This window comes from Microcebus murinus, chromosome X (genome assembly GCF_040939455.1).
Source record: "Microcebus murinus isolate Inina chromosome X, M.murinus_Inina_mat1.0, whole genome shotgun sequence".
Taxonomy (NCBI): domain Eukaryota; kingdom Metazoa; phylum Chordata; class Mammalia; order Primates; family Cheirogaleidae; genus Microcebus; species Microcebus murinus.
Window position 1 is genome coordinate 2,574,395 of NC_134136.1, and position 12,922 is coordinate 2,587,316.

Here is a 12,922-nt window from a genome sequence, read left to right on the forward strand (position 1 = left end):
CTTCCATACATTCAGTTATAAATTTGGGCTTGTCCACTATCACCTCTTGTAGGGAGTAATGAAATAATAATAGCATTGTAGCCTATCTGTCCTTATGCCCCTGCAATCCTTCTCTACATGTTAGCCAAATGATATATATTTTTTTTATTTTTTTTCTCTTTTTTTTTTAATTTCAGCATATTATGGGGGTACAGATTTTAAGGTTTCAATAAATGCCCACTTCCCCCCCCCTCTCCCCACAAGTCTGAGTCTCCATCATGACCATCCCCCAGATGGTGCACATCTCACTCATTATGTATGTATACACCTGCCCCCCGCCCCCCTCCCACCTGCCCAATACCCTATTACTGTAGTACCTATGTAACCACTTAGGTGCTGTTCAGTTAATACCAATTTGCTGGTGAGTATATGTGGTGCTTGTTTTTCCATTCTTGGGATACTTCACTTAGTAGTATGGGTTCCAGATCTAACCAGGAAAATATAAGGTGTGCTATGTCACCATTATTTCTTAGAGCTGAATAGTACTACATGGTATACATATACCACATTTTATTAATCCATTTTTGGATTGACGACACTTGGGCTGTTTCCACAGCCTTGCAATTATGAATTGTGCTGCTATAAACATTCGAGTGCAGGTGTCTTTTTTGTAGAGTGTCATTGGATCTTTAGGGTAGATGCCCAGCAATGGGATTGCTGGATCAAATGGTAGAATCACTTGTATCGCTTTAAGATAGCTCCATATTGCTTTCCACAGAGGTTGAACTAGTTTGCAGTCCCACCAGCAGTGTAGGAGTGTTCCTCTCTCTCCGCATCCAGGCCAGCATTTATTGTTTAGAGAGTTTTGATAAAGGCCATTCTCACTGGGGTTAAGTGATATCTCATTGTGGATTTGATTTGCATTTCCCTGATGATTAGAGATGTTGAGTATTTTTTCATATGTTTGTTGGCCATTCTTCTGTCTTCCTTAGAAAAGTTTCTGTTCAAGTCCTTTGCCCAATTTTTAATGGGGTTATTTGATTTTTCTTACTGATTTTTGTAAGTTCTACGTATATTCTAGTTATCAGTCCCTTATCAGATGCATAGGATGCAAAAATTTTCTCCCATTCTGTAGGTTGTCTGTTTACTTTCATGACTATTTCTTTGGCTGTGCAGAAGCTTTGTAGTTTGATCATGTCCCATTTATTTATTTTTGTTGCTGCTGTGATTGCCTTTGGGGACTTCTTCATAAACTCTTTGCCCAGGCCGATGTCTAGGAGAGTGTTTCCAACTTTTTCCTCTAGAGTTCTCATAGTTTCATACCTTAGGTTTAAGTCTGTTATCCAGCATGAGTTGATTTTTGTGAGAGGTGAAAGGTGTGGGTCCTGTTTTAGCCTTCTACAGGTGGCTATCCAGTTTTCCCAGCACCATTTATTGAAGAGGGATTCTTTTCCCCAGCGTATATTTTTGTCTGCTTTGTCAAAGATGACATGGCTATATGAGGATGGTTTTATATCAGGATTCTCACATCTGTTCCACTGGTCAATATTCCTATTTTTGTGCCAATACCATATTGATTTAATTACTACAGCTTTGTAGTATAGTTTGATATCTGGCATATTAATGCCTCCCATTTTGTTCTTGTTGCCCAGAATTGCTCTTGATATTTGGGGTCTTCTTTGGTTCCATACGAAGCGTAAAATTATTTTTTCTATATCTGTGAAGAATGCTGATGGGATTTGAATAGGTATTTCATTGAATCTGTAGATCAGTTTGGGTAGTATAGACATTTTGATGATATTGAGTCTGCCGATCCATGAGCATGGTATGGATTTCCATCTGTTTACATCCTCTGCTATTTCCTTCCGCAGTGTTTCATAGTTCTCCCTGTAGAGGTCTTTTACGTCCTTGGTTAAGTATATTCCTAGGTACTTTAATTTCTTTGTTGCTATTGTGAAGGGAATTGAGTCTTTGATTTGGTTCTCAATTAGATTGTTGTTGGCGTATATGAATGCCTCTGATTTCTGTGTATTGATTTTGTATCCTGAGACTTTACTAAATTCATCAATCAGTTCCAGGAGTTTCTTGGTTGAATCTTTGGGGTTTTCTAGATACAATATCATATCATCAGCAAACAGTGAAAGTTTGATCACTTCTGCCCCTATTTGGATACCTTTGATTCCATTTTCCTGTGTGATTGCTGTAGCCAAGACTTCCAGCACTATGTTGAACAGAAGTGGAGATAGTGGGCAGCCTTGTCTGGTTCCAGTTTTAAGTGGGGATGCTTTCAATTTTTCCCCATTCAGTATAATGCTGGCTATGGGTCTGTCATATATGGCTTGTATCATTTTTAGGTATGTCCCTTCTATGCCTATTTTCTTAAGTGTTCATATCATGAAAGGGTGTTGAATTTTGTCAAAAGCTTTTTCTGCATCTATTGAAAGAATCATGTGGTCTTTGTTTTTGCTTCTGTTTATGTGGTGAATTGTATTTATAGATTTACGTATGTTGAACCATCCCTGCATCCCTGGGATGAAGCCCATTTGGTCGTGGTGGATTATTTTTTGATAAGTGTCTGGATTCGGTTAGCTAAGATTTTGTTGAAAATCATTGCATCTATATTCATTAGGGATATTGGTCTGTAGTTTTCTTTTTTTGTTGCACCCTTTCCTGGTTTTGGTATCAGAGTAATATTCGCTTCATAAAAGGTGTCGGGGAGGTTTCCGTTCTTCTCAATGTTGTGGAATAGTTTCTGCAAGACAGGTACTAGTTCTTCTTTGTAAGTGTGGTAAAATTCGGGTGTGAAGCCATCTGGACCGGGACTTTTCTTTTTAGGGAGATTTTTAATTGCTGTTTCTATTTCAGCTGTTGAGATTGGTCTGTTCAGGGAATCTATTTCTTCCTGGTTGAGCCTAGGGAGGCTATGTGTTTCTAGAAATTTGTCCATTTCCTCCACATTTTCCAGTTTGTGTGCATAAAGATTTTTGTAGTATTCATAAATTGTATCTTGTATCTCTTTGGGATCAGTTGTGACATCTCCTTTTTTATTCCTGATGGAGATTATTAGAGATTTCTCTTTTCTGCTTTTCGTTAGCTTAGCCAGTGGTGTGTCAATTTTGTTTATTTTTTCAAAGAACAAACTTTTTGTTTTATTAATCTCCTGAATAGCTTCCCTGTTTTCAATTTCGTTTAGTTCTGATTTGATCTTGTTGATTTCACTTCTTCTGCTGGGTTTGGGGTTGGTCTGTTCTTCTTTTTCCAGCTCTTTGAGTCGTTTCATTAGATTTCTATTTGTGACCTTCTTGTCTTTAGGTTATTGGCATTTATGGAGATAAACTTTCCTCTCAGAACTGCTTTAGCTGTGTCCCAGAGGAGTTGATAACTTGTCTCTCCATTGTCGTTTACTTCATAGAATTTTTTTATTTCCGTCTTGATTTCTTCATTTATGAAGTAATCATTTAGTAGGAGGTTGTTTAATTTCCACGTTTTTGTGTAGAAATGTGAATTTCTGTTACAGTTGATTTCTACTTTTATTCCACTGTTATCTGAGACGGTATATGGTATGATTTCTATTTTTTTAAATTTCTTGAGATTTTCTTTGTGTCCTAGGATATGGTCAATCTTAGAGAATGTCCTGTGAGCTGATGAAAAGAACGTATATTCAGTGGATTTTGGGTAGAATGTTCTGTAAATGTCAGTCAGACCCAATTGTTCTAGGGTTTTGTTTAAGTCCATTATTTCTTTATTAATTTTCTGTTTGGAGGATCTGTCTTGTGCCGTCAGTGGGGTGTTGAAATCTCTGGTGATTATGGAGTTGCTATTAATCCATTTGCTTAGCTCTAGTAAGGTTTGCTTTATGAATCTGGGTGCACCTAAGTTGGGTGCATATATATTTAAAATTGTTATCTCTTCTTGTTGAACTTTGCCCATCACCATTATATAATAACCCTCTTTGTCTTTCACTACTTTTGTTGGTTTAAAAACTAAATCGTCTGAAATTAGAACTGCCACACCAGCCTTCTTTTGGTTTCTATTTGCTTGGAATATTGATCTCCACCCTTTTATTTTTAGTCTATATGCATCCTTGCAGGTTAGATGTGTTTCCTGAAGACAGCATATACTTGGCCTCTATTTTCTTATCCATTCAGCCAGCCTATGTCTCTTGAGTGGAGAGTTTAAGCCATTCACATTTATTGAGAGAAATGATAGGTAAGGTAGATTACTGATCATTCTGTTGGGTTGGATGTTGTTGCTATGATTTCTGTATTGAGCCATTGTAATATCTGGCCTTTAATATCTTTGGGTTTTGGTTGTTTTTATATTCGTGGGTTAGTATTATGATATTCCGTATGTAACGCTGTTTTAAGTACTTCTTGTAGGGCTGGTCTTGTTTGGGTGAATTCTCTGAGCCTTTGCTTGTCTGAGAATGTTTTTATTTCTCCTTCATATATGAAGCTTAGTTTTGCAGGGAATAATATTCTAGGCTGGGCATTGTTTTGTTTCAAAAGAGTGAGAATGGGGCCCCAGTCTCTCCTTGCTTGTGAAGTCTCATTAGAGAAGTCTGATGTTATTTGAATTCGCTTTCCCTTGTATGTTACTTGCTTCTTTTGTCTTACAGCTCTTAGAAGGGCCTCTTTAGTTGATACTTTGGTCAGTCTGATGACTGCATGTCGTGACGTCTTCCTGTTTGCATTGAATCTCCCAGGGGTCCTCTGAGTTTCTTGAACTTGTATATCAAGATTTTGAGCAAGGCCTGGGAAATTTTCCTCTATTATATCTTCAAACATCTTGAAGTCTTCTTCCCCTTCTTGTAATCCAATGACCCTCACATTAGGTTTCTTCACATAATCCCACAGCTCTTGTAGGCTTTGCTCTTTTCTCTTGTTTCTCTGCTCTATTTCTGTGACTGATTTATTTAATTGGAGTGTGTTATCTTCAAGCTCTGAGATTCTTTCTTCTGTTTGATCTATCCTGTTCTTGAGACTTTCCACTGTATTTTGTAGTTCCTTGAATTGATTCTTCATTTCCAGGAGTTCAGTTACAGTTTTCTTCATTGTGTCTATTTCTTTTCCCATATCCTGGAGGCTTTTTGTGGTTTCTTTGTGTTGGTTATTGAGTTGTTGTTGCAGCTGGGTGAGTGTTCTTATGATCCACATACGAAATTCCTCTTCTGTCATATTGGTTGCCTGATTTTGGTTGGTGTTCATTTCTAGGGGGCTGGTGCTCCTCTTTGGGGGTGTGTTTTCCGTTTGGTTCTTCATATTTCCCGGGTTCTTTCACTGATTTCTTCCCATGTCGATCAGTTGTTGTTTCTTTCCTTTAGGTTATTGTTTGGGTATTCACACACCTTGTTTAGTTTCTGAGGCATTAGGTGGTGTCTGTGGGTGAGATTGGACCACTCCCTGTATATTGAGTCAGTGGGTGCCGTGGAAAGGCTGTGCAAGATGCCGTCCCTGTCAGTAGTGGCGTTTGCTTGGAGGAACAGTCTATGCTGTTGATTCTGTGTCCTGTTGTCAGCTCTTGTTCAGGGTGGAGCTGGGCTGGGTAAGCCTGCCATCAGGCAGTTAGCAGGGGTCAAAGTTCTGTTCTCTGCTTCCAGGGAAAGCTGTCAGGGTGGGGCTGGAATGGTCCCGCTCAGCCAGAAAGTCTGGGTGTGGGGGTGGGGCTGTCTGAGACCCGCAGTCTGGAGCAGGCCTCGCTTCTTTCCACCCTCCCCAACTCCGCAGCTACTCCTGGGCCTCTGCCAGCAGGCCAGACCACAAGCCACCAGGCCTACTCGGATTGTGATGCCGGCGAGGAGGTTCCCTGCACAGGAACGCCACCTGGGCTGGGCACACGGCCTCTTCCTGGGAAGAGGGTTGCCCTCTAGGATGCTGATCCACCCCCGGAGGCACACACACCTCAGTAGGCTGTTCACGTATAACCCTTCTGTGCCCTAGGCAATGCTAGCCCTCAGTGCAGGGGATCTGGTCTGCAGGTCCGACCTCTGGGTCCCAGAGTTCAAACTGTATCCCCACCAGGGAGAGCAGTTCTGTCCCAATTCACCCACAGGGAGCTCAAGCTGGGTCTATGTCTCTCAGCCTCTGAGTCTGCACCGTTCTCCTGGGAACACCGTGCCAGCAGCACCTGGGAGAGCTGGTGGGTAGGGAGCTCACAGTCTGAGTTCCCCTGAGTCAGCTGTAGAGTCCCAAAAGGGAAGGTCCCATTCCCTGGAGCTGCCTGTGGCTTGTGGCTGTATTGTCTCTCTGGGCAGCCGCGGGTAGGGTCGGCGGAGGGGAGGAGGAGACAATATGGCCCCTGCCGCGCGACTCGGGTCTGTGCACATGGAGGTGCCCGGAGGAAGTTGGGAACCTGGTGCCACGTCTGCTACAGGCTCACCACTGGCTGGCGGTCGTCATCTCTGGGCTGGTGTCCGCAGGTCTCTCCACCCACTGGGGAGCCCACCAGCAGTCCCAAATGCAGCAGAGGGGAAACAGCAAATCCACCTACCCTTGCTGCTGGTCTCCGGGCTGCTCCGGTGGTCTCAGCTTCCAGTTCTCCTCCACAGCCTCCTCCCATGGAATCTCCCAGGGTCTCAGGTACCCCTCCTTTCGGCCCTTGTCCGCTGTATGCTCGTCTTTTTGCTTCTTTTTTCTAATTTCTGCTAGAATCTGTTTTTTCTGCAGCAACACTCTCTCTGGCAGTGTTTCTCGTCCGCCATCTTGCTCCACCCCCCCAAAGTGATATTTTTAAAATGAGTATTTGATTGTATCTCTTCTCTTCTTTAATAATGGCTTCAAAATACCCATTAGATAACATCCCAAATATTTAACTTGACCTACAGTATCAGGTTTGGCTTCTTAGCTTTATCTATTTCTGCTCACAACCTCTCTTTTTCTACTCTATCCACATTAGACCTCTGACAGTTCCTTGAATCTTCCATATCTTCTATCTCTCAGCTGCGAACTTAATATTGTTGTTCATCTGAATTTTTTCCCCTCACTCTTTATCTGGCCAACTCTTACTCATCCTTAAGATACCACTTAAACATCACTGTTTAGGAACACTTACTCTGTATTTCCTACCTACCCCCATACTGCCCCTTCCCTACCCCCAAAAAATTTTGTTACCTCTATAGTATAGATAGATGAATATTTAGAAATACAGTGTGCCATGCAGTGCATAGATAATTCCTAATACTGATTACACTTATAATTATTTGCTTCTGACTTATTTTCCATGCTCTGTTGTAAACCTCAAGAGGACATAATGTCTTCCATATCTGATGTAAAATTAGTTTAAATTCTTCTTCAAATTTTTATAGTGCTCTAGTGAGACCACTTGAACCTGCAGATTTGTTTTTCATATCCTTTTAAATTTTGAGCTAAATTTATTAGGACCATTCAGATTATATATTTCATATTGAGTGAGTTTTAGCAATTTGTGGCTTACGGAAACTCGTTCATCTCATTTAATTTGTCAAATTTATGTGCATAGACTTCTTTGTCATATTCCCTTGTTATTCCCCTTAGTGACTGCAGTATCTGTAAATATATATATATATATATATATATATATATATATATATATATATCCCCTTGTTTCGTTACTGATATTCATAATTTGTATCTTCTTTTTTTTCCTTTGGCAGTGTTACTAAATGTTTGCCAACTTTATTGATCTTTTCAAAGAAGTAACTTTTGTGTTTCATTGATTTTCTGTATTGTTTTTTATTTTGTTTCATTAATTTCTTTTCTCATCTTTATTATTTCCTTTCTTCTGTTTGCCTTGGGTTTATTTTGCTGTTTTGTTTTCAAGTTCCTTGAAGTAGGAACTTCAATTATTGATTTGAGATTTTTTCCTCTTTTCCAATGTGAGCATTTGATGTTTTAAAGTTCCCTTGTAGCAGTGATTTAGCTGCATCCCACAAATTGCATACCACAAAAATGTATTTTCATTTTCAGTAAGTTCTAAGTATTTTTAAAATTTCCTTTGAAATTTCTTCTTTGACTCACAGATTATTATAAGTGTGTTGTTAATTTTCAAGTGTTTGAAAATTTTCCTGTTATCTTTCTATTATAGGTTTCTGGTTTGATTTCATTATGGCCAGAAAACTCTTTGTAGTTTTAATTTGCATTTCACTCATGACCAAGGAAATTGAGCACTTTTCATATGTTTATCAACCATTTGGATATCCTCTTTTCTCAAATGTCTTTTGCCTATTTTTCTATTGGATTGTCCATCTTTTTATTTTATGTATTCTGAATATATCATTGTCAATTATATTTATTACAAATATATTCTCTTACCCTTCCTTTTTCACCTTCTTGTTGATGTCTTACTTGCAATGTACTCCACTTTGCCAATTTTTATATCTAGCACTTTTTATGTGTTGTAGAGAAATCATGAAGATATTTTTCTATATTTTCCTCTAAAATTTTATAGTTTTACCTTTCATATTTAGATTAAAAAAACACATACCTGCAATTGATTTTTGTGAATGGTGTGAAATATGGCAAAAAAATTCATTTCTTCATATGCATCCTTAATTGACCCAGAACTATTAATTGGGAAGCCTTTCCCTATTGCTCTGCAATATCACCTTTGTCATAAATCAAAGATCTGTATATGTATAGGTTCATTTCTAGACTCATTCTACTCCACTGGTCTAATCATCTATCCATATGCAAAATGTACACTGTCTTTACTCCCACTTTTAAACAAGATGGAAATAGATATACTTCTCTCTATTCCTTACACAACTATAGCTTAATTGAACATTATGTATAAAACAAAGAGAGAAGAATCTGAATAGAGTAGAAAAGAAGGCAGAGAACCCAGGGACCTCGAGAACCTATGGCCAGTATGGCAATGAGTCTGTTGATTTTCCTTTTGCTTTGTATATCCTGAACTGGGTGCTGAAGAAACTGGAAAACCAGAAATGCCAATGGGTTTATACAAAACCTAAACAAACAAATAAATCTGCAATAAAGCCAGTTTCTTTATCCAACGGACCAGGAAAAGGGGCAGCCAATCAAGACAGAAACCTTTTAGACAATATTCTCCTACTACAGCCAAACAGTGTCAAAAAAAATATTGTCTCACCCCAAGTCCCACCAGTAAAGGCCAAATGAGAAACTAAGACTTCCTCTTTCATATAGCTATAAAGAGGCACCCTTCCCAACAACACAAGGGTTCTATCAGGGAAGACTAAATAAGAAAGTGTAACTTTGATTCTCACCTGCTAGTAACAATGCCCAACCCCTGTTGTCACTGGAGACCACATGTGGAACCTGGATTTCCACACCCATCTAATAATAACAAAATGCCCATCCCACTACCCACTGGGGTGGTACATAGTAGAGAGTCAGAGATTTCACCACCATCCCCAATGGCAAGTTCCAACCTCACTTATTTCTAAAGAGGTGGCCTAGTCTACAACAATCTCAGTAGCGCTTATATGGGGAGCAATTATGAGACACCCTTTCACCTCCCAGCTATAGTAATGTCGATTGGGACCTAATCAAGAGCTGAAATTCCATTTATACCAAGGAGTAAAAAGGAGTTCCCCTAAGTAAAAACTGAATGTCAATGGAAGCTGAGTGGGAATCCTGGACTTCCATGCCCACCTAACAGTAATGAGGGATAACCACTTCTCTCACTGGAATGGTATTAAAGAAGGCCTGCTTAAGCAAAATATTTAAATAAGATCCATAGATTTATAGCACAATGTTCAAAGTGCCCATGATATAATTGAAAATCATTCATTATACCAAGAATCATGAAAATCTCAATTTGAATGTGAAAAGACAGTGACAAGACACCAATGCTGAGATGACACAGATATTGGAATTTTCACAAGGATTTCATTTCATTTATTTATTTATTTTTAAGACAGAGTCTCACTGTCTTGCCTGGGCTGGAGTGCCATGGCATCAGCCTAGCTCACAGCAACCTCAAACTCCTGGGCTCAAGAAATCCTTCTGCCTCAGCCTCCCAAATAGCTGGGAATACAGGCATGCACCACCATGCCCAGATATTTTTTTTTCTATTTTTGGTAGAGATGGGGTCTCACTCTTGCTCAAGCTGGTCTCAAAATCTTGAGCTCCAACAATCAGCCTGCCTCGGCCTCCCAGAGTGCTAGGATTACAGGTGGGAGCCACCATGCCTGGCCTCTAACAAGGATTTTATAACAATCATTATAAACATGGTTAAGCAAGTAACTGGAAACATGCTTGAAATAAATGGATAAAAGATAACATCTTGGCAAAGAAATAGAAGATAGAAAGAAACTCCTCCCCCCGAAATTTTAGGACTAAAAATACAATAATTGAAATAATAAATTTATTGGATGGGCTTAAGAGAAAAATGGAGAGGACAGAAGAAAGAATCCATAAATTTGAAGATGAAGCAATAGTAATTATCCAATTTAAACAACAGAGAGAAAATAGGCTAAAGAAATGAACAGAACCTTTGGGACATGTAGAACTAAAAATGAAAATAAAAATGAGCATATAAGTTATTGGAGCCTCAGAAAGAGAGGAGAAATAATGAAGCTAAAAGTATTCAAATAAGTAATTACTAAAATTTATTAAAATGTGCCAAAGACATAACCTACCAATTAAAGGAGATGAGTATATCCTCAACTGCATAAGCCATAAGGAATTCATGGAAATACACACCATAATCAGAGTTCTGAATACTAAAGACAAAGAAAAAGTCTTGAAAACAGTGAGAGAGAAATGCCACTTTATCTGTTAGGGGAAAGCAGTATAAATGACAGCAGTTTTTCATTAAAAATCATGGAGGGCAGAAGAAAATGACACAATTTTCAAATGCTAAAAGAAAACTGTCAATCAAGAATTCTATATTCAGGGAAAATATAGTTCTGGAATCAAGGGAGTAAAGCATTCTCAGATGAGGGGAAAAAAAGAAAATTTGTCTCCAGCAGTTCTATCTTTTAAAAAATGGTTAAAGGACATGACCTAAACACAAAGGAAAACAATAAAACACAGAATCTTGGAGCATCAGGAAAGAAGAAAGAACAACAGAAAAACAAAAATGTTTGCAAATAAGATAGACTACCCTTCACCTCTTCAGAATTTTAAATTATGTTTGATAATTAAAGAAAATACTGTAACATGATCTGATGTGGTTCTCAATGTATTTAGAGGAAATAGTGAAGACAATTTTATTATAAAAGTGTGGTAGGGTTTGTACCTTTCACTTGAACAGGTAAAATGGTGACACGAGTAACCTGTGATAAGTTATGTATGTATAACATAATACTTTCAGCAACCACTAAAAGTCTGTACAAAGATATGCACTCAAAAACACTACAGATAAATCAAAATTGAATTCTAACAAATGTTAAAATTACACAGGAAAGTAGACAAAAGAAAAAAAGTCAGTGAAGAAAAAGGAAAACCAAATAAAATTATAATAATAAACCCTAAGATATCAATGATTACATTATATATAAATGGTTTGAAGACCTTAATAAAAAGACAGTTATAAAACATTTTTTAATGACCAAACTATATTCTGTTCAAAGTACATAGCTTAAAATCAAAGGTATGGAAAAAATGTACCATTCAAACATCCAAATAAATCAGGATTAACCATGTTAATATCAAATAAAGTAGACTCTGAAGCAAAGAAAATTACCAGTGACAGAGTGAGACATTAAACAACCAGAAAATGGTCAATCCACTAGGAAGACCTAGCAATTATGTGTGTGTGCACCAAACAACAGAATAGCAAAATATGTGAAACAAAACCTAATAAAATTGAAAAGAGAAATAGATAAATCTGCAAATATAATTGAAGACGTCAACACCCCTCTCTCAAAATTAGATAGAACAACAAGAAAGAAAACCAGCAAGGAAATAGAAAAATTCCACACCACGGTCAATCTATAGGACATAATCAACATATATAGAATACTCTACAAAACAAAAGCAGAATAAACACCATTTCAAGTGTTTACGGAACATTTATCAAGACAGACTGTAACCTGGGACGTAAAGCAAACCTCAACATTTAAAGAAGAAAAATCATACAGTTTGTGTTCTCTGCTCAAACTGGAATCAAGCTAAATGTCATAATAGAAAGATAACAAGAATATATCCACTTAGAAACTGAACAACACACTCATAAATAATTGATTGATCAAAGAGGATGTCTCAACGGAAATTTTAAAAATACATTGAACTTAATGAAAATAAAAATAAAACATATCAAAATTCATGGGACACAGCTAAAGCAAGGCTGAGAGGAGAATTTATATGACTGAATGTTTATAAGCATTGGAAAGAGTAAAAATCTCAAATCAATCATCTAAGCTCCCACTTTAAGAAATAAGAAAAATAAACCCAAAGTAAGCATAAGAAAGGAATAAAGAAAGGAAATCAATAATATTGAAAACAGAAAAAATTCAATGAAACTAAAAGCTGTTTCTTGAAAAGATCAATACAATTGATGGACATATAGCAAAACTGATAAAGAAAAAGAGAAGACTCAAATTACCAATATCAGGAATGAAACAGAAGATATCAATATAGGCTCTGTAGACATTAAAAGTATAATAAGGGATAGGATTCTGCACAAAAATTTGAAACTTAGATGAGATGGACTAATTATTCCTTGTAAGCCAAAAACTACCACAACTCAATCAATATAAAATAGACAATTTTAGTACTCCTATAGCTATTAAGGAAGCTGAATTCATACTTTCAAAATTTCTAAAAAAGAATCTTCAGGAGCAGATGATTTCACTGGGGAATTCTACAAAATGTTTAAAGAATTAACATCAATTCTACACAATCACTTTCAGAAAACATAAGAAGAGGGAACATTCAACTCATTTTACAAGGTGAATTCTTTCCAAAGCTCCTGGTAACTACTAATCTGTTCTCAATTTATATAATTTTGTAATTTCAAGGATATTATATAAATAAAATAA